The 22284-nt window shown below is 37.2% G+C and overlaps 1 pseudogene; it reads left to right on the forward strand.

Moving 5' to 3' along the window:
- The window catches only part of LOC116595256, a 94519-nt pseudogene extending 90929 nt beyond the window's left edge, over window positions 1–3590 (forward strand).
- Window positions 3591–22284: the final 18694 nt, after the last annotated feature.

Consider the following 22284-nt stretch of genomic DNA (forward strand, 5'->3'; position numbering starts at 1 on the left):
TCATTATAAGGTAGATCTTCAAAACACCCTGGTAAGAATACAGCTTAACTCTGTTACATAATTCAGGCAAGTCCATTAAAAGTTATTTCTAACATAGCCGAATAATTAAGTGACTTATCTTTAGTAATTTAAAACAAAAAAATAAAATATTAAGCCAGCGCTTTTTTTTTTTTTATGTTTGAGTATGGAAAAATAAACCAATTTTGACCATAAAATGTACATAATTAGACACATTGGTCAAAATATCCTAATGGATCCCTAAATAGTAATAGAAGATAGCCTTTGAGGTAAAACAACATTTGTTCTCAAAAATAAAATTTATTTTGAGATTTTTAAAAAATTTATTTATTTAAGAGAGAGAAAGAGAGAGACAGAGAAGGCAAAAGCAGAGGGACAGGCAGAGGGAGAGGAAAAAGAATTCTGATGAGCTGAGAGCCAGACATGGGGCTCAATCCCAGGACCTGGAGAATCATGACTTGAACCAAAGGAAGATGCTTAAATATCTTAGCCATCCAGGCAACCCATCTCAAAAATCATATCAAGATTTAAGGTTTTTCTCTTTCTCTAAGTGTTACAAAACTAAAATATACAGGCAAGCTTATTTTTATTAGCTTTCAAACAACTATGATATACTCCAGAAAATATTACATAAGTTTCTTAGAAAGTGGAAAAATAGTAGCTGGGTCACTTCCAATAAGAGAATGATGTATAAGGGTTTTTATGAGAAATTTCCAAGAATTTCCTTTGTAGTGTGTTCTTCAAAACTAGCAGTCTCAATTTGTGGAGACCAAAGAGGTCAATAAGGATCAGTGATAGTCCACTGACAACAAGTTCACCTATCTCAGGTCTTTGAAGCTAGGACTGGAATCAATGCTTTTTTTTTTTTTCACCTCAATAGCATTAAATACCTCTCTTTTTTTTTTTCTTTTCAGCATAACAGAATTCATTGTTTATGCACCACACCCAGTGCTCCATGCAATCTGTGCCCTCCATAATACCCACCACCTGGCTCCCCCAACCGCCCACTCCCCACTCCTGCAAAACCCTCAGACTGTTTTTCAAAGTCCATAGTCTCTCATGGTTCATTTCCCCTTCCAATTTCCCTCAACTCCCTTTTCCTCTCCATCTCCCTATGTCCTCCATGTTATTTGTTATGCTCCACAAATAAGTGAAACCATATGATAATCGACTCTCTCTGCTTGACTTATTTCACTCAGCATAATCTCTTCCAGTCCCATCCATGTTGATACAAATGTTGGGTATTCATCCTTTCTGATGGAGGCATAATGCTCCATAGTGTATATGGACCACATCTTCCTTATCCATTTGTCTGTTCAAGGGCATCTTGGTTCTTTCCACAGTTTGGCAACCACGGCTATTGCTGCTATAAACACTGGGGTACAGATGGCCCTTCTTTTTACTACATCTGTATCTTTGGGGTAAATACCCAGTAGTGCAATTGCAGGGTGATAGGGAATCTCTATTTTTAATTTCTTAAGGAATCTCCACACTGTTCTCCAAGGAGGCTGCACCAACTTGCATTCCCACCAACAGTGTAAGAGGGTTCCCCTTTCTCCACATCCTCTCCAACACACATTGTTTCCTGTCTTGCTAATTTTGGGCATTCTAACTGATGTAAGTTGGTATCTCAATATGGTTTTAATTTGAATCTCCCTGATGGCTAGTGATGATGAACATTTTTCCATGTGTCTGATAGTCAATTAAATACCTCTTACAAGAAGTAAAGATCATAGCTGAACTCAAATGTCTACAGTTCTAAAAAGGAAACTGCACATGCCTATTTTAAAAAGCCATTAGTATTATGCATAAACAACTCTAGATTGTATTGGTATATAGGATATGCTTAAGGATGCAAGAAGTGAAAATCAGTGTGGTCTAGAGCATTTAGTTAAAGCTTTCTTAATGAGCATAATATGTAAACTATGGTTTACATAAAGATGGAAAAAGATTTAGATATTGGGGAAAAATCAACAGAAATGATGGCATGGACAAAATCAGTTTTTATGGAAATGGATCTAATACTGGGAACAGGGAAGAGAGAGGTAAAAATACATAGATATTTATTTCTTTGGATATCCCAACTAATTTTCTCTAAAGATGAAAGTCCTATCATAATCCTTTGTAATCTTGATAGAATTCCTGAGATATAATTTTAACATATCTGTTGTATGCTCTTTTCAAGCATTCATTCCACTGGGAGAGTATATGAAAACTTTTTGCTCAGTTAAAAAATGTGTATACGTGAAGATTGACAGGAAATTTATTTTAAGGATCTTTAATACAAAAACTGACACTGATATTGTTTGTCAACATTGAACCAAATATGCAAATGCTAGATTTGTATACTATTAATGTATGAATTCGTAAAGGCAAACCTTTTGCTCTGTAAGCATTCCTCTTGGAATTACAAAAACCTTCATGGGAATGCTGATTATCAGAGTTGAGCTTATAAAACTTACATTTTTAGGGAAATCACTATCCCTAGAGGTTTGGGTGTCTGAATCCAGAGATACTGAGGAGAGTTAGAAAAAGCTCCTCTCTTTTTTGTAAAAGAACAAATTGGAAGGCACGTTATATGCACTCTAAATCAGAATCTTATATCTCCAGAATTCCTATCTCAACAGAGAAGGTGGATATGACTGAAGATAACTACTCCTTGACTACCAAATTTATCCTCATAGGATTTACAGATCACCCAGAGTTGAGGAGCCTCCTGTCTGTGGTGTTTCTCACTATCTATTTGATCACTATGGTGGGGAATCTGGGCCTGGCGGCATTGATTTTTATGGAGCATCGTCTTCACACACCAATGTACATCTTTCTGGGCAACCTGGCTTTGATGGATTCCTGTTGCTCCTGTGCCATTACCACCAGAATGTTGGAGAACTTCTTTTCAAAGGACAAAACAATTTCCCTTTATGGTTGCATGGCACAATTTGATTTTCTCTGCCTTGCTGAAACTACAGATTGCTTTCTCCTGGCAGCAATGGCCTATGATCATTATGTGGCCATATGTAGCCCTCTGCAGTACCACACCATGATGTCAAAGAAAGTGCACATTCAGATGACCACAGGGACCTACATAGCTAGAAACCTGAATCCCATTATTCATGTAGGGTTTCTCTTTAGGTTAACCTTCTGAGGGTCAAATCAAATTAATATCTTTTTTTTTTTGTGATGTTTTTCCATTATACAAACTTTCCTGTGTTGACCCTTATTTCAATGAATTAATGATATTTATCTTTTCAGGTTCAGTTCAAAACTTCTCTATTATTATAGTACTAATCTGCTATATCTATATCCTTTTCATGATTTTCAAAATGAAATCCAAAGAGGGAAGAGGCAAAGCCTTATCTACTTGTGCATCCCACTTTCTCTCTTTCTCAATATTCTATGGTTCTCTTCTCTTTGTGTACATTCGACCACATTCAGTTAAAGAAAAGGAAGACAATATACCTGTTGCTGTTTCTTATACTCTAGTGATCCCATTATTAAACCCCTTTATTTATAGTCTAAGAAATAAGGAAGTAATAAATGTTATGAAAACAATTATAAGGAATATTTTATAACGTTCTAAAAGAAATATCATCCCCCCCCGGAAAATAAATTTAAATTTGAAAAAAAAAGTTTTTCAAAATCTTGGAATATTGAGAAAATAGAAAAGGACTATTTGGCCAAAGAATATTCAATTACTAAAACGTGATATTATAGGAGTCAGATAAATAAGCTCAACAAGGAGATATTATGCTACAATGTGTTGCAAAATCTAAGCTCTAGGTCCCAGCAAGAATTAACTAAATAATTATTCTTCAGGTCACACACTGTGTCACAAAGAAATTAAGTAAATAATTACCTATTGTTTTAATGGGTAATGAATTACAATTTTCAACAAATACAACATGGATAGAAGTCAGTTAGATAGAGATCATCTCCATTTAAATTAATTTAAAACAATGAGTCTTGTAACACTGCAAAAATTTAAAAAAGAAAAAATTTTTGACAAATTTCTGGAATTCCAAAGCATAATCTTACAATCTCTGGCACATTCCAGGTTCTCAAGAATTAATCCCTTCTTAAAAAACACCAACTGTCAGAAGTAAACTGTATAACTTTGATTCTTAATTTTCTTTGAGTTTATTCAAGAGAAGATATTTGAATATTAGTTCACACAGAATATTCTCAAATCCAGAATATGTTCACCTTTAAAAAAGGAAATTTTGTTATATATATTTTACCACAATTAAGAAATGTTGAAACCAAGAAAAGAATGCTAGTAAAAATGTACAATAAAAAAGACTATTTTCATCTTTAGTGTTAGTCAATTTTACTTTCAAGATCTCTGAAATAGAGTATCTGTATACTGCTGATGTAGCACTCTGTAGTTTCCATAAATGGCATTTATGGATTAGATGTCCATATGGATTTGGCTGTTTCCATATAATTTGATTAGGGCATCCAGCAAAAATGCAGTGTATTCCTGAGTACACTAAGTAAACAAAGGCGTTTTTCTCTCTAATATTGCTTATCTTGTTTGTTACTGGGAATTCCACCAACCTGTGCTTATTCCAGTGTAAATTACTGATACATTCATAGCAATAACAAAAAGGTAGAGTTGCTATAAAGCATAAATGAGGCACAAAATAGTGACAATTCTAAATTCCTAAACAAAAATATTTATTGATCATATTTATATATGCAAATATGAAAGAAAACCATATATTACTCAGAACATGTTACCTGCTAGGCACAAAACTGCACCTTTCATATATATCACCTACCAATTGGTTAGAAATGACTTTTCATGCATCTTCTCAGCAAAATCCTCATACTTTGAAACATTGAGTGGCTTGCTCAAGTTCAGCCAGGTGATTGAGATTGAGCTAGAATTTGTATCAATGATGATTGGGAGTTCAGAAAATGGAGATGCTTGTCCCCTGGGCTATTTAGACCTTATGCAGCATCAGAAGTGAGATGTGCCTTGAAAATGATTTTAAAATATGATGTTTTGGGAGAAAAAATGAATGAGTATGACCACAGTCAATGTTTATGGAAATTAGTATGACACTGGGAACTGGGGTGAAGGAGGTGAACCATGGACAGAGTCAGAAAGTTGACAAAACTTTTGTTAAAAGCTGTTGCAGAATATGGGAAATAAGAGTGGGAGGGAATCATGTTAGTGAGAATCTTCAAAGCCAATCCTTAAGAATCTGAATTTATCTCAGAGGCCTCAGACACTGAATACTTCCTAGAACCAGGTAATATGATTGTATTTTTCAGAAAAGTAATCTGGTGATCAAAATGACACTAGAAGCAATATGGCTAACTTCAAGAATTCTTATACCAGATGATGAGAGTTGAAATTGGAGGATAAAAGAAGAGGAGTACACAGATATAAGCAACATTTTAAAGGGAAAATAATGAATTATAACTACTGGATAATACAATGAAGGCCTATCTTCTTCCTGAGAGTACCAACCATGTAAGTGATTTCCTTCACTAATATTTAAAAAGACACACGACACATTTGGCCATTCACTAGCCATTTCTTTAATATATTTTAAGATAATCATTTAAGTTAATATGCAATAGGTTTGTTATTTTTATTTTTAACAAGTCAATAAATATTTTTAATTTCTTGGTTTTCGTTTATAATATTGCAAGTACTGTTAGATATTACCCACAGACACAAACTCTACATGGTCCTAAACACTTTTTTGAGGGGGTAAAATAATCCAGATACTTGAGTTTCACGAATGCTGTTTCCTTGTACCCACTCTCTATTTTAGGGGATATTTTCAGTTGTCAGATTCACATGCATTGATCCCTTTCCCTTTTCCAGGCGTGCCATGTATTTCTGCATCACCCACTGCTAACCCTTAGTAACACTGAAGCCTAAAGTTATGGTAAGGGAAGATTCTGTGACTTATTTGGGGCCAGTGAGACCAAAGAGGGAATTTTGTGGAAGTTCCTGGGAAATGTTTCCTTTGTTTTAAAAGAGATCCACAAAAAAGTAGTCTTCCTCTGAATGTCATGTTTTGTGGGTATGAAATCTGGCACAGTCTACAACCATTTTGCCATCCAAAGAGACACCAGCCTGGAGGTGAAATCAATATACAAAGGAAGGCATGGCTGAAGGAATCACAGAGAAGCAGACCCAGGGTTTGTGGAATTACCCACCTCTTCTCATTTCAAAATCCAATAGATCTCCTTACCGTTAACCTTGTTTGGAAAAAATGCTTTTAATGCCAATGAATAAATATTAACAGATACACGTATGTCTCCTTTCTCAACTCTCATTTTGGCTTTATTTTAATTTAACTCTATGACAACCTTTTAGCTTGTAAATAACATTTCATCAGTATCCATTTAACTATTCAGCAAATCTCTTAAATTCTTTACTTTGACTTCTATATTTTATTTTCCTATAGGCCCACTGAAAAAATGGGGAACAATGAGGTTTCCTAATTTGTCTATAGAAATATTAAGGTGGAGCACAGGGATCATATTGAGGGATGCATTCCAAATTCCATGCTTTTAACCACTACGTCATATTGTACACAACATAGAGAAGTGAAAGTAGCAGGAGAGGAAAACTTTAAAGAAATTAATCTGTTAAGGGGATAGAGAAACAGGGCAGAGAGTCAAGAAAAATGTAAATCAATGACATTTTCCTCCACATTTGTTTTGGAAAAATTTCAAGCCCACAGAAAAGTTGAGAAAATGCCCATGAATTTTGAAAATCATGATTAGTAATTATTGACATTTCACCACATTTGCCTAACAATCCACCTGGAAAACGTGTATACGTTCATATTGAACACAGGTATGTATATATGACTATACATATATATGAGATTATGATAGTTTACCCAAAATTCTTCAATATATAACTCAAAAGAACAGAGACATTTCCTACACTGTCATATCATTTTTTAAAGATTTTATTTATTTATTTGAGAGAGAGAGAGAGAGCAAGGGAGAGCAAGAGGGAACACAAGTGGGAAGGGGAGAAGCAGGAGCCCTCGGTGCATGGGGCTTGATCCCAAGACCCCAGGATCATGACTGGAGCTACAGGCAGAGACTTAACTGACTGAGCCACCCAGGTATCCCATCATATCATTATTACAGCCCCCACCCAGAAATTTAACATCACCTAATATGATGTTCACACTGAAATTTTCCCCAAATTGTCCTTCTTAGCAATTTATTTTTTCATCAAGAATTCAATTAAATGCCACCACTTGATGTATTATCATTTTCAATCTCCTGTAGTCTAGAACAAACCTCTTGCTTTTTTCTCCGTTCATGACATTTAAATATTTTTCTAAATCTGTGTCAGACATCATGTAAAATATCCCACCATATCTATTTTTGTGATGTTTCCTCATGAGTAGATTAGGTTAAATAATTCAGCCATCACAAGTGTGCTGTTTTAAGGTGAGGCCTATGACATTAGCTTGCCTTGTTAACTGAAGGCATTTACTGATTACTTCATTAAGGTGGTACCATCACCATCTGCTCTACAATAAAGATAACATATTTCCTTCTTATGAAAATCTAATGTGTAGGGTGGTACCTGGACACCATGTGAATTTCTTGTTTCCTGATAAAAAAATAATTTTTCATCAACAGTTTTAGCATACAACAACAATAATTTTTTGAATCAATTATTATCAATGGAAGCAAAAAGCTGGTGATTGTTTTTCCCCAAGTGTTCTCTGGCTGCATTCTGAGAAATGAGAATTTTAGAAAAAAATTTTGAACAGTTTTGGATTTATAGAAAATAATAAAGACAGTATAGAGAATTCCCATATCTGACAAACCCACCTTCTTATATCATTAATATCCTACATTTGTATGGTACTTTTGCTATAACTAATGAGCCAATATTGATACATTATGATTGAGTGAAATTCATACTTGATTCAGATTTCCATAGTTCAATCTAGTGTCCTTCCATCCAGAATCCCATTCAGCATATCAGTTTATATTTAGTCATCACATCCCTTTAGTCATCAGTTGTCTGGGACAGCTTCTCAACATTCCTTGTTTTTGAAGTCCTTGGTAAGTTTTGAGATGTACTAACTGGGAATTTTGTAGAATGTCCCTCAACTTGTATCCTTCTGATGTTTTTCTCATGATTAGGCTGAGGGGATAGATTTTGAGGAGAAAGGTCCCGGAGGTAAATCACCAATTTCATTACATCCTGTCAGTGGCAACTACTGTCCTCAACACTTGTAACTCTTGATGTTGACCTTGACCACCTGGTTGAGGCAGTGTTGCTGGTTCCTCTGTGGTGAAGTTGCTTTGTCTCCACCCTCTCTTACTGTGTTCTGTGTAAGGAAGTAACTTTCCACAGTCCACACTTACAGAGAGGAAAGAAATGGACCACCTCCCTCGGGCAAAGTATCTATACAAACTGGAATTCTTCTGCATGGAAGATTTATCTAGTCACCTCACTTATTTATATATTCAGTCCTCTATTTACCTAAGTATGGAATCATGGATATTTATTTTATACTTTGATAAAATTACATAGTACTTTATTAACTTTGCTGCTCAAATCATAGGAGCTTTGGCCACAGGGAGCTGTTTCTATTGGCTCCTTTGTCCCTTTGACATACACGCATCATTGTGTATGCAGGGTGGGTTTGTGTTTGTTTGTTGTTTAGCTTTGGTGTTTTGTTGTTGTTGGTGGTGGTGGTTTTTTCTGGCATTCCAAGATGTTCCAGGCTCATCTTGCATATTTACCTCATGCCCTAGTCACTCTATCAGCTACTTCTCCAAGTAGATCTAATTCCTTTGATTGGAAATTGATATTAAGAACCAAAATGGGCCATAGATATGCTAATTATTTCTGCAATGTCATTGTTTCTGGGCTCTGTCTGCTGGCAGAGTGAGGGTATGTATGTGTGTTCCTGTCATCCATTATCTTGCTAGTAACTGTTATTTCTTTCTTTTTTTTTTTTTAAATTTTAACCAATCTTTACATATGCCATTATTGTTTTAGTTTGCAATTTTCTATGGCAAATAATGTGGAGGAGATTTTCTTATGCTTATTTACCATCTGTATTTCTTCTTTGATAAAATGTTTGTCCAGGGATCACCTGCGTGGCTCAGTGGGTTAAAGCCTCTGCTTTCGGCTCAGGTCATGATCCCAGGGTCCTGGGATCGAGCCCCACATTGGGGCTCTCTGCTCAGCGGGGAGCCTGCTTCCTCCTCTCTCTCTCTGCCTGCCTCTCTGCCTATTTGTGATCTCTGTCTGTCAAATAAATAAATAACATCTTTTAAAAAATGCTTGTTCAGAACTTTTGCCCAATTTTTATTGGATTGTTTGCATACTTTCTGTTCATTGTTTATCAACAAACAACTCGCTTTTTTTTTTTTTTTATACAAGTCTTTATTAGAAACATGTTTTCCTGGTACTCCCAAAAGCACATGCTGATGCACTTAGTGCTGGCTTTATTTCTCTGAGGGTATGTGCATGTCTCCTCATTCTTTCTTTCCTTCGTCCTTTAGATTGCATACTCTCTGTTGATAAGAATTCAATTTCACAGATCTCTCTTCTGTCAGTTTAAATCTACAGTTGAGTTTCTTCAGTGATTTTTTAAAATTTGAGTTGCACTTTTCAACTACAGAATTTCCACTTCATTTTTTCTTTAAACTTTCTCTTTATTGATAGTCTCTGCTTTATATAACACTGCATTCATAACTTCCATTATTTATTTAATCCTGGTTTCCTTTAGTCTGTGACCATTTTTATTGTTAGGGTCGAGAAGACCTCAACCCAGGGAGGCGCGGAGGAACGACACCAAGGTGGCTCTTTCTGCAACAGCAAGGGTTTTATTGTTTTATTGTTCCAGCATGCTGGGGCTCTGCAGCTTTCCTGAAAACCAGGCGGAGGCTGAGAGCCCCGATCCAAGGGAGTATGGGGTTTTTATGCATTTTTTTAGACAAAGGCTTGTCATAAAGCCATAATCACAGTGACCTTATAGTTACAGTTCCTGGTATGTTCTGTACAGTTCACATTTTTCAGTTAGCCATATCTTATCGTCCGGATGTAGCTGGGCGGCTGTGAAACTAGGACAAAATAGTTCTCTTCTTTATTAACCACAAGCATAATTCAAGGACATCTCTTGAGCAGGGAACGTACTCAGGATGTGGGGCCTCGGGGGAATGGAGGGGAACACGAAGGGAAGACCATGCTCCTATTTCTCAAGGTTCGACTGGCAAGGCAGCAGAGCAGTTACAGAAAAGCAAGTTAGCAGAAGCTCCACACAATTTAACTCTTTCAGCTCTGGATCTCTTCATTATCAAGATTATTTTTAAGTTTTTTTTTTTTTTCGTTAAATGCAGTATATTATTGCTCTCACAGGCAGTTTATGTTTTCTGATGGATGGGTGACACTTTTTGCCTATATCATGACTTTTTGTTGTTGAGAACTGGGCATTTAAGATAATATATTGTAGAACTCTGGATACTCATTCATCCTTGGAAATTGTAATATTTTTCTTTGTTCAGTGACTTGGTGGAGTGTGTGTGTGTGTGTGTGTGTGTGTGTGTGTGTGTGTGAAGTCCATTTCCTCTGCAGTATAAAGCCTCTGGTGCTGCACTTCTGAGGATGCAGCATGCACACAGTCCCTTGGGATGACCATGACTTTATCAGAAATCCTCTTATCTCCTTCTTTGAACATATCCAGCTCTTAGGCCCACGAACTCCCAGTAATAGCATGAGCATGCTCTCTCTCTCTCTCTCCTCTCTCTCTCTTTAATGTCTTAGGGAAGAAGTTGTTCCACATTCATAAGCGATTAAATTTGGGCCCCTTTGAAGCATGGTTTTTGAGGCTAATGCTTGAGGGTCTGACTCAAGGCAAGCTCTTCCTCATTTTCTCCCACCCTGCATTTTTCTAGGTAAACCAGCTGGATGTTACACCAATAGTTCCACCATTCTCCCACTAATCATCTTTTGCCAATAGAATCACTTTCTTTGAGTGATCCTTTGTAGGTCCATGTTCTTAACACCTTTCTTCCCTTTGGGGTAAGATCTCTGAGACTCAACTTTTAGACATAGAAGTAGTGATAGTGACCCACTTCTCTCCATGTGATATCCCTGCTATCAAAGTTGTACCTAAGATAGAGTCTCTACCTTAAGAGTGCAGACTGAGTAGAAGGGATCCCCAAACTCTTGGTCACAATTGCCTAGAATTTACCTTCCACAATACATAGCTGCAAAGTGGAGAGAAAAGCTGTTGGGTGTGGCCCTCCTGGGAGGTAACACAGTCAACTACTAGGAGGTAAAGGGGATGTGGGGAGGGAGTTTTGCATTTTTGTCTGCACCTGAATAAAGTGGACCTTTCCTCACACTGAGCTGGGAAGGCCCAGGTTATGATTCGAATGCTGTAGATTCTCATTGTTCTAACCAAATTTTAATACATTTTCTTGAATGGATGTTTCATTGCTGCATACCCTAGCACAATTTCCAGCCAGAGACTTTTTTCTTTTCTTTCTTTCATTCTTTTTTTTTTTTTTTTTAAGAGGACATAAATACCCACAGCCAGGAACATCATCCACTTGGTGCCAAAAAAAACCTGTGGGCAGTGGGCAGTGGGAGGGATGCAGACACCATGAGCTTGCCCAGACTGCTACGGCCTGAAAGCAGAGTGGCCGCAGCTCCTGGTCCCAGCTCAGGAGCAAGTGTGAGGTTTACAGCAATCCCTGAACTGGGAGTCAGGGTCCCTAAGATGGAATAGCATAGATATGGACTCACTGGTGCTCTCAGGCGAGTCCTGTGCTCACAACACTTCAGCTTTCACAGATTAATGTGGCACAGAGAGCCCAAAGCACAAGCCTTTCATGGCCTCTGATGAGCATAGGCGTGTAGAGTAAAGCAGCGGTGGGTGCCATATTGATCTCCATCCTCACCTTGCTGTCGATGTCAGGCAGCCCCCTGTTGCCATACTTCACCTGGTGGTAGTTCTTATCATAGTGCAGGCTCAACTGTGTCTGCAGGTGCCCAGGGGGAAAGCACATTATTGAGCACGCAGAGGCCCTTGCGGCTGTAGTAGCTGCTCTCTTACTCCTCTTCCTTGAACATGGGGATACGCACCCACCAGTTCATCCAGAGGAGCCCGAGGCCCATGGGGGACCCCGAGCCAATCCTCAACACCCTGTGGCGCCCTGACCCCTGTGGCGCAGTCCTGTGGCCAGAACCTCCTCCGTTACCAGAACCCGCCAGAACACTAGCACAGCCGCCCCCACTTCCCAAAGGTTTTTTATCAAGTTTTTTTAGCATAAAATTGTTACTATCTATGCTGTTCTTTGGGAACTGGGACATGCACTTCCCATGCTGCCATTCAGACGTGGACCTAAGCTATGGCTTTTTCCTTAATGTTCTCATCAACTTGAAAATTTCCCCTTCTAGCCCTAGGTTAATGACTGGTTTTTACTCTTCTCTAGTTCTCCCAATCTTGCCCTGTGCCTCAATCCTGGTTCTGTCACTTATGAACTGTGGCATATTGGCAAGGTCATCTTGCTCTTAATTATAAGTATTCATTAAATATTTCATCTACTTATTCAAGATCACTTTATGCCCATAAAACTTCAGAGTTTTTAATGAAGAAATATCAATTCTCACACCACTTTCATGTTATTTGTCTGTTGTTTGGTTAGACATCTCTGAACTTTTAAATATGCTTATGTTGCTATTTATGTTTTCAAATGACTTTTTAAATTTATTTGACAGAGAGAGAGCGAGCATGAGTGGGTGTGAGGGGCAGAAGGAAAGGGAGATGCAGACTCCCCCCTGAGCAGAGAGCGTGACCAAGGACTAGACCCCAGGACCTTGGGTTCATGTCCAGAGCCCAAATAGACGGTTAACCAACTGAGCCAACCAAGGGCCCTTTATTTGTACCTTTTGACCCTTGTCACTCATTTTGTCTAACCCCCCTCCCCAGGTAACCACCAATCTGTTCTCTTTATCTATCAGCTTAGGTATTGTTTTGTTTTAGATTTCACATATAAGTGAGATTTCACATATAAGTGAAATCATGTATTTCTCTTTTTCTGTCTGAATTATCTCATTTAGCATAAAGCTTTCAAGATCCAGACATGTTGTTGCAGATGTCAGGAGTTCCTTTTTTTTTTTTAGGCTACATGATAGTACTGTGTGTGTGTATCACATTTTCTTTTTTTTTTTTTTCTTTTTTTTAAAGATTTTATTTATTTGTTAGAGAGAGAGATACAGAGCGCAAGCACAGGCAGACATTTTCTTTAGTGGCTTTAGTGTGGAAAACATAGTGGCTATGACAATTTACATTGTCACTGATAATGCGCAAAGGTTCTCCTTTTCTCCACATCCTCTCTAATACTTGTAATCTCATCTTGTCTGTATTAACCATTCTAATAGGTGTGAGGCAACAACTCATTGTGGCTTTGATTTGCATTTCCCAGATTACTAGTGATGTTGAATACTTTTTCATGTACGTGTTGGCCATTTCTGTATCTCCTTTCAGAAATGTGTCTACTCAAGTCTTCTACCTATTTTAAATCAGATTTTTTTTGCTATTGAGTTGTGTAAGTTCCTTCTATATTTTGTATAATAATCTCAGCAGACATGATTGATCAGTTGATTACTTTTTTTGCTGAGCAGAAACTGTTTGATGCAGTGCCAGTTATTTTGCTTTTGCTATTTGTGCCTTTGTTGTCATGCAAAGAATCCTTGCCAATACCAATGCCCAAAAACTCTTTGTGTATTCTAGGACTTTTGTAATTTCAAATGTTGCATTGGAATCTTTAATCCATTTTGAGTTACTTTTGTTGAGTGTTATAGGATTGGGACAAGTTGTATTCACATGTATGTGAATATGTAGGTTTTCCAACATCATTTATTGAAGACTAACTTTTATCTATTCAGTATTCTTGGCTTCCCTATCAAAAATTTGACTATACATGTGTGGGTTTATTTCTGGGCTCTAAATTCTATTCCATTGGTCTGCATGATTGTTTTTATGCCATTATGATACTGTTTTGGCTTCTATGATTTTGTAGCATACTTCAAAACTAGTGCAATGTCTCCAGTTTTTTTTTTTCTTTCTCAAGATTGCCTTGGATTTAGAGCCTTTTGTGGATTCATATTAATTTTCGATTTTTTTATTAGTAAAAATGTCATTAAAATTTTGATAGGGTTTAAAAATTTTAGAAAGGGATTGCATTGTATGTATAGATGGTTTTAGATAGCGTAAGATATTTTAACAATATTAATTCTTCAATAAATGAACATAGAGTATCTTTTCATGTATTTTTCTCTTCAATTTGTATCATTGATATCTTATAGTTTTCAGGTTATAGATCATTCCCCTTCCTGGTTAAATTTTTCTTATTTTACTGTTTTTGATGCTATTGTAAAATATATTTTTTTGTCTTTTGTTTTATTTTTAACTTCTCTTTCAGATGTTCCTTGTGTGTGTATAGAAACACCACTGGTGTTTAAAATACTGAAATTTTACTCTGCGACTTTACTGAATTTGGTTAGTCCTAACAGTTTTTTGGTAGTCTTTCGGGTTTTATATAAAATCACATCATATCATGTATAATGGGAGACAATCTTACTTCTTCCTTTCCTATTTGGATGCCTTTATTTCCCTTTCTTTCCTGATTGCTCTGGCTTGGACTTCTGGTACTATGCTGAATAAAAATGATTAATGTGGGTACACTGGTCATGGTCCTGATCTTCGAAGAATAAGTTTCAATCTTTTGCCAGTGAGTGTTGTATTAGCTGTGTGTTTGACATATATGGCTTTTACAGGTTGAGGTATATTCCTTCTATACCCATTTTTTAAAGCATTTTTATCATGAACTATTGAATTCTGTCAAATCATTTTTCTGCATCTATTGAGGTCACCAGGTAGTTTTTGTCCTTTGTTCTATTAATGTGATATTGATTTCTGTCTGTTGAACCATCCTTGTATCTCAAGGATAAATCCACTTGATTATGGTCATGATTCTTTTAATGCATTATTGAATTTGATTTGCTAGCATTTTGTCAATGACTTATGCATCTATATTCCTCTATACTCAGGGATATTGGACTACAGTTTGCTTTTAGTGTTCTTATGTAGTTTGGTATCAGGGTAGTCTGGCCTTGTCAAATGAGTTTGGGAGTTTTCCTTCCTCCTCAACTTTTTGGAAGAGTTTGAGAAGGATTAGCCTTAATTCTTAAATGTTTGATAGAATTCACCAGTGAAACCATCCAATCCTGAGCTTTTCTTTGTTGGTAGGTTTTTGATTATTTAATCAATCTCCTTACTAGCAATTGTTCTGTTTAGATTCTATTTCTTCCTGACTCAGTTTAGATAAGTTACAAGTTTCTAGGAATTTATTCATTTATTTTTGGTTATCCAATTGCCTGGCTTATAAACACTCAAGTAGTTTTCTTCTATGATCCTTTGTATTTCCATGAATTCAAGTGTAATGTCCCCTTTTTGTTTATATATGTTGTTAGTCCACTCTCCTCTTTTCTTGGTTAATCTAGCTAAAACCTGTCAATATTTTATGTGTTTAAAAACAGCTCTTAATTTCATTGGTCTTTTCTGTTGTCATTTTAGTTTCTGTTTTTATTAAATAAAAACTTTTATTTCTTCCTTTCTGTTCATTTTGGGTTTAGTGTGTGCTTCTTTTCCAGGTCTTTAAAGTGTAATGATAGATAGTGTATCTCAGATTCTTTTTTAGTAATATATACATTTATTTATTTATTTATTTATTTATTTATTATTTAGAATTTTATTTTATTTTTTCATTGCTCCAAAATTCATTGTTCATGCACCATACCTAGTGCTCCATGCAATACATGCCCTCCTCAGTACCCATCATCAGGCTCACCCAACAACCACATCCTCTGCTCCAAACCCTCAGTTTGCTTCTCAGAGTCCACAGTCTCTCACGGCTTTTCTCCCCCTTCAATTTCTCCCAACTCACTTATCTCCATCCACCTTGGTGTTATTCCTTATGCTCCACAAATAAGTGAAACCATATGATAATTGACTCCCTCTGCTTGATTTATTTCACTCAGCATAATCTCTTCCAGTCCCGTCCATGTTGAATACAAAAGTTGGGTATACATCCTTTCTGATGGAGGCATAATATTCCACTGTATATATGGGCCATATGTTTTCTGTCCATTCGTCTGTTGACAAATAGATAGGCATCTTGGCTCTTTCCAGTTTGGCTACTGTGGCCATTGCTGCTAATGAACACTGGGGTGCATATAACCCTTCTTTTCACTACATCTGTATCTTTGGAGTAAACACCCAGTAGTGAAATTGTAGGGTCATAAGGTAGCTCATTTTTTTTTTAAGATTTATTTATTTATTTGACAGAGAGAGACCACAAGTAGGCAGAGAGGCAGGCCGAGAGAGAGGGGGAAGCAGCCTCCCCGCTGAGCAGAGAGCCCGATGTGGGCCTCGATCCCTGTACCTTGAGATCATGACCCGAACGGAAGGCAGAGGCTTAACCCACTGAGCTACCCAGGTGCCCGGGTAGCTCTATTCTTAATTTTTTTTTTTTATAAACATATATTTTTATCCCCAGGGGTACAGGTCTGTGAATCACCAGGTTTTACACACTCACAGCACTCACCAAAGCACATACATTCCCCAATGTCCATAATCCCACCCCCTTCTCCCAAACCCCCTCCCCCCAGCAACCCTCAGTTTGTTTTGTGAGATCAAGAGTCATTCATGATTTGTCTCCCTCCCAATCCCATCTTGTTTCATTTATTCTTCTCCTACCCACTTAAGCCCCCATGTTGCATCACCACTTCCTCATATCAGGGAGATCATATGATAGTTGTCTTTCTCTGCTTGACTTATTTCGCTAAGCATGATACGCTCTAGTTCCATCCATGTTGTCACAAATGGCAAGATTTCATTTCTTTTGATGGCTGCATAGTATTCCATTGTGTATATATACCACATCTTCTTGATCCATTCATCTGTTGATGGACATCTAGGTTCTTTCCCATAGTTTGGCTATTGTAGGCATTGTTGCCATAAACATTCGTGTGCACGTGCCCCTTCAGATCACTACGTTTGTATCTTTAGGGTAAATACCCAATAGTGCAATTGCTGGGTCATAGGGAAGTTCTATTTTCAACATTTTTTAAGGAAAGGAATCGCTACACTGTTTGCTGTTCGCAAATGACAATACAAAGGTCTGATATCCCGGATCTATAAAAAAACTCCTCAAATTCAACACTCAAACAACAGATAATCTTGTGAAGAAGTGGGTAGAAGACATGAACAGACACTTCTCCAAAGAAGACATACAAATGGCTAACAGGCACATGAAAAAATGTTAATCATCATTTGCCATCAGGAAAATTCACATCAAAACCACATTATGATATGGTCTTACACCAGTTAGAATGGCCAAAATTAACAAGAGAGTAAACAACAAGTGTTGGAGAGGATATGGAGAAAGGGGAACCCTGTGTGTGGGAAGGCAAGTTAGTGAAGCCATTTTGGACAACAATGTGGAGATTCCTTAATAGCTATATTTATATCAACATGTATCTTAGAATTGATTTTCCTGCATCCCTTAAGTTGTTTAATGTGTACTTCCATTTTTTATGTGTCTTGATTTTTTTTCTCTTTTATTTTTAATTTGATCTAATTGTAATTATCATGTATTTGTGAATGTTCCAACTTTCCTCCTTATTAATTTCTATTTTTGTACCATTGTGGCTGGGAAAGATACTTGATGTAATTTATATCTTCTTGAATTTGTTGAGACATGTTTTCTGACCTAATTAATAATATATCCTAAAATGGTCTATGTGCACTTGGGAAGAATATGTATTCTGTTGTTGTTGGATGGAATGTCCTGTATATAACCACTAGGTCCACTTGGTAAATAGTATTCCTCAAACCCACAGTTTCCTTACTGACTCTCTTTCTGGACTATACTCTCCATTGTGGAGAGTGGGGCATTAAACTTTGGAATTACTGTTACTATTTTTATTCCTCCTTTTAGTTTTGTTAGTATTTGCTTTATATATTTACATGCTGTAATGTCAGGTGCATAAACTACCTACAATGGTTATATTCATTTTGATACATTTACCTTTTATTATCATATAATGACCCTCTTTGTCTCTTGTAACCATGTTTAGCTTACATTCTATTTTATCTAAGTATAGGTACCCCTGATTCCTTTTGTTTACCATTTGTTTAGAATATGATTTTCCATCTCTTCACTTCCAGCTTCTCTGTGTCCTTAATGCTAAAGTGAGTCTCTTCTAGGCAGCATGTTGTTGGATCTTATTTTTCATTCATTAAACCCTTCTATGTCTTTGGCTTAGAGAATTTAATCCATTTTCATTTAAAGTCATTATTCATGCCCCCTCTCTTGGCTGTCTTCTTTTGTAATTTGATGACTTTTTGTGGTGGTATGCTCTGACTCCTTTATTATAATCTTCTGTGTATCTACTAATGGGTTGACTTGTGGCTGCCCTGAGGATTATATAAAACTTCTTACAATTATCTTGTTTTAAGTTAACAACAACTCTGACGGCATAGAAAACTTTGTAGTTTTCTCTTCTCTTCAACATTTTAGGTTTTAGGCTAATCATGTTATAATTTCACGTTTTTAAAAATTTCTATATGTAATGTCAAATTATTACTGAGTAATTTTTCATACATTTGCTTTTTTAGCTTTTAAACCAGAGCTTGATATTTTCTAATTAAATTTTTTTTTTATAAACATATACTGTATTTTTACCCCCAGGGGTACAGGTCTGTGAATTGCCAGGTTTACACACTTCACAGCACTCACCATAGTACATACCCTCTCCAATGTCCATAACCCCACCCCCCTTCCTGTCCCCTCTCCCCGCTAGAGCTTGATTTTTATACTGCCATTACAATATTACAGTATCTGAATTGGACGATATTTTTACTAACTTTGTTGATGAGTTTTACATGTTCATATATTTTTAAGGTGCTAATTAACATCCTTTCATTTCAGATGTAGAACACCCCTCAGTGTCCTTGTAAAAAAAGGTTTAGTGGTGATGAACTCTGTCGGTTTTTGTTTGGGAGACTTTATGTCTCCTTCATTTCTGAAGAATAGCTCTGCTGGGTTTATTATTTCTGCTTGACAAGTTTTTTTGTTTTTGTTTTTATATAACGTCCCAATTTCTCTTGGCCTACAAGTTTCTGCCTAAGAAGACCACTGATAGTCTTTTATCCTCTTCCTTTATATATAATAAGTACTTTTCGCTTTCTGGTTTCAAAATTCTCTTTTGTTTTTTGACATTTTAATTATAATATGTTTCAATGTAACCCTCTTGGGGTTCAACTTATATGACGTCCTTTGAGCTTCATGAATCCTCATGAAATATCCATTTCCCTCCCCACATTTAGGAACTTTCCATCCCTTGTTGTTTTGTCATTTTTTTTTTCAATAAGCCTTCTTACATTTATCTTTTTCTTCATCTCCCAAGATTTCTATAATGTCTATATTATTTCTGTTATGGTGTCCTGTAAGTCCCATAGGCTTTCTTCACTCTTTGTTTTTTTTTTTTAATTTTTTATTTCTTTTCAGCATAACAGTATTCATTGTTTTTGCACCACACCCAGTGCTCCATGCAATCCATGCCTTCCCTAATACCCACCCACCTGGTTCCCCCAACCTCCGACGCCCCCGCCCCTGCAAAACCCTCAGATTGTTTTGCAGAGTCTACAGTCTTTCATGGTTCACCTCCCCTTCCAATTTCCCCCAACTCCTTTTCTCCTCTCCATCTCCCCTTTTCCTCCTGTTATTTGTCTATGCTCCACAAATAAGTGAAACCATATTGATAATTTACTCTCTCTGCTTGACTTATTTCACTCAGCATAATCTCTTCCAGTCCCGTCCATGTTGCTACAAAAGTTGGGTATTCATCCTTTCTGATGGAGGCATAATATTTCCATAGTGTATAAGGACCACATCTTCCTTATCTATTCGTCCTTTGAAGGGTATCTTGGTTATTTCAACAGTTGGCAACCGTGGCCATTACTGCTATAAACTTTGGGGTGCAGATGGCCCTTCTTTTCACTACATCTGTAATCTTTGGGTAAATACCCAGGAGTGCAATTGCAGGGTCATAGGGAAGCTCTATTTTTAATTTCTTGAGGAATCTCCACACTGTTCTCCAAGTGGCTGCACCAACTTGCATTCCCACCAAGAGTGTAGGAGGGTTCCCCTTCTGTTCCCCCTTTCTCCATGTCTTCTCCAACACATGTTGTTCCTGTCTTGCTAATTTTGGCCATTCTAACTGGTGTAAGCTGGTATCTCAATGTGGTTTATTTTGAATCTCCCTGATGGCTAGTGATGATGAACATTTTTTTCATGTGTCCGATAGCCATTTGTATGTCTTCATTGGAGAAGTGTCTGTCATATTTCTGCCATTTTTTTTTAGATGATTGTCTGTTTTTTGTGTGTTGAGTTGAGGAGCTCTTTATAGATCCTGGATATCAACCTTTTGTCTATACTGTCATTTGCAAATATCTTCTTCCATTCCATGGGTTGCCTCTTTGTTTTGTTGACTGTTTCCTTTGCTGTGCAGAAGCTTTTGATCTTGATGAAGTCCCAAAAGTTCATTTTTGCTTTTGTTTCCTTTGACTTTGGAGACATATCTTGAAAGAAGTTGCTCTGGCTTGATATCGAAGAGTTTACTGCCTATGTTCTCCTCTAGGATTCTGATGGGATTCCTGTCTCACATTGAGGTCTTTATCCATTTTGAGTTTATCTTTGTGTATGGTGTAAGAGAGTGGTCGAGTTTCATTCTTCTACATATAGCTGTCCAGTTTTCCCAGCACCATTTATTGAAGAGACTGTCTTTTTTCCACTGTATATTTTTTCCTGTTTTGTTGAAGATTATTTGACCATAGAGTTGAGGGTCTATATCTGGGCTCTCTACTCTGTTCCAGTGATCTGTGGACTTCACTCTTTTTCATACTGTTTTTTGCTTGTCCATTTAGATAATTTCAAACAACTTGTCTCTAGGTCATGGATTCTTTTTTCTGACTCATCAAGTCTGCTATTGATATTATTGGATAATTCAGTCATTACATGCTTAAGCTCTATGATTTCTGCTTTTTTGTATTTTATGCTTTTTTAGTATATGTTCTGCCAAAGCGAGCACTGTATTTTATGGTTTTTGTTTCATTGTTGAACTTCTCATTTTGCTTATGCACTACTTTTCTAATTTCATTTCGCTGAACTGAATTATAGTTCGCTGAACTACTTTAAGATGATCATTCTGAACTATGTGTCAGGTCATAGATCTGCATTTCTTTAGGGTCAGTAATTGGAGCATAATTAGTTTCTTCCAGTGGTATCAGTTTCACCTAATTCCTTGTGATCCTTGTATCCTTATGTTTGTATCTGTGCATTCAAGTAAGTGGTTTGATATTTGTTTGGAAAGACCTTCCCTAGTTGTGTCTGCTTGAGGTCCTAGATGGGTCAACTGGTGGCATCCATAGGCAGGTGGGATTTGTTTTGGGGATCTTTGTTGGATGAGACCAGTGCCTATAATCTGAAGTGGTGCTATGTATGTGTTTGGGGGCAGAGTGCAAGCTTATAAGCTTCGTGGTAGGGTGGGACTGTAGGCTGTGTTCTGTGCTCAATTGGGCTCAGTGTATGAGCTTCCTAGCTGGGCATGATGCCTAGCTATATGGAATCAGATAGGGTTACTAGTTGAGCTCTCTGCTATTACCTCTGATTGCCAGGTTCCCATGTTGTGCTGCCACTTGTATTCTGTTATTGGTCACAGCTATGAGGTATGCTCCATAATCACTACTGGACAATATGGCCCTCAGGTTGTGTTCCCCACCTGGATTGTGTCACTACTTGGACTCCATATTTGGATGGAGGTAGTCACAGGTCAGGCTTTGAAGTCAGATGAATACTCAGACTGTGCTCTGTGATCAGGCAGGTGACAAGCTGTGCCCTGACACTGGGCAGGCTGTTAAGCTAGACTTTGTGATCAAGTAAACTGTTGCTGTGCTCTGCAATTGGGTGACATGGCTGGCTTGTTTTTCTGGTCATGTGGGGCTTCCAGCTGTACCCTAAAACTGGGTGGCACTAGAGACTATGCTCTGCAGTTAGGAGGGTTCACTGTCCAGGCTCTGTGATCAGGTGATGCTTCAGGCTATGTTCTGTGATTAGATGTGGTCACTGGGTCTCCTGCCTGGGCAGTCCCTAGGCTATGTTTAGCAATTGGGC

This window comes from Mustela erminea, chromosome 1 (genome assembly GCF_009829155.1).
Source record: "Mustela erminea isolate mMusErm1 chromosome 1, mMusErm1.Pri, whole genome shotgun sequence".
Taxonomy (NCBI): domain Eukaryota; kingdom Metazoa; phylum Chordata; class Mammalia; order Carnivora; family Mustelidae; genus Mustela; species Mustela erminea.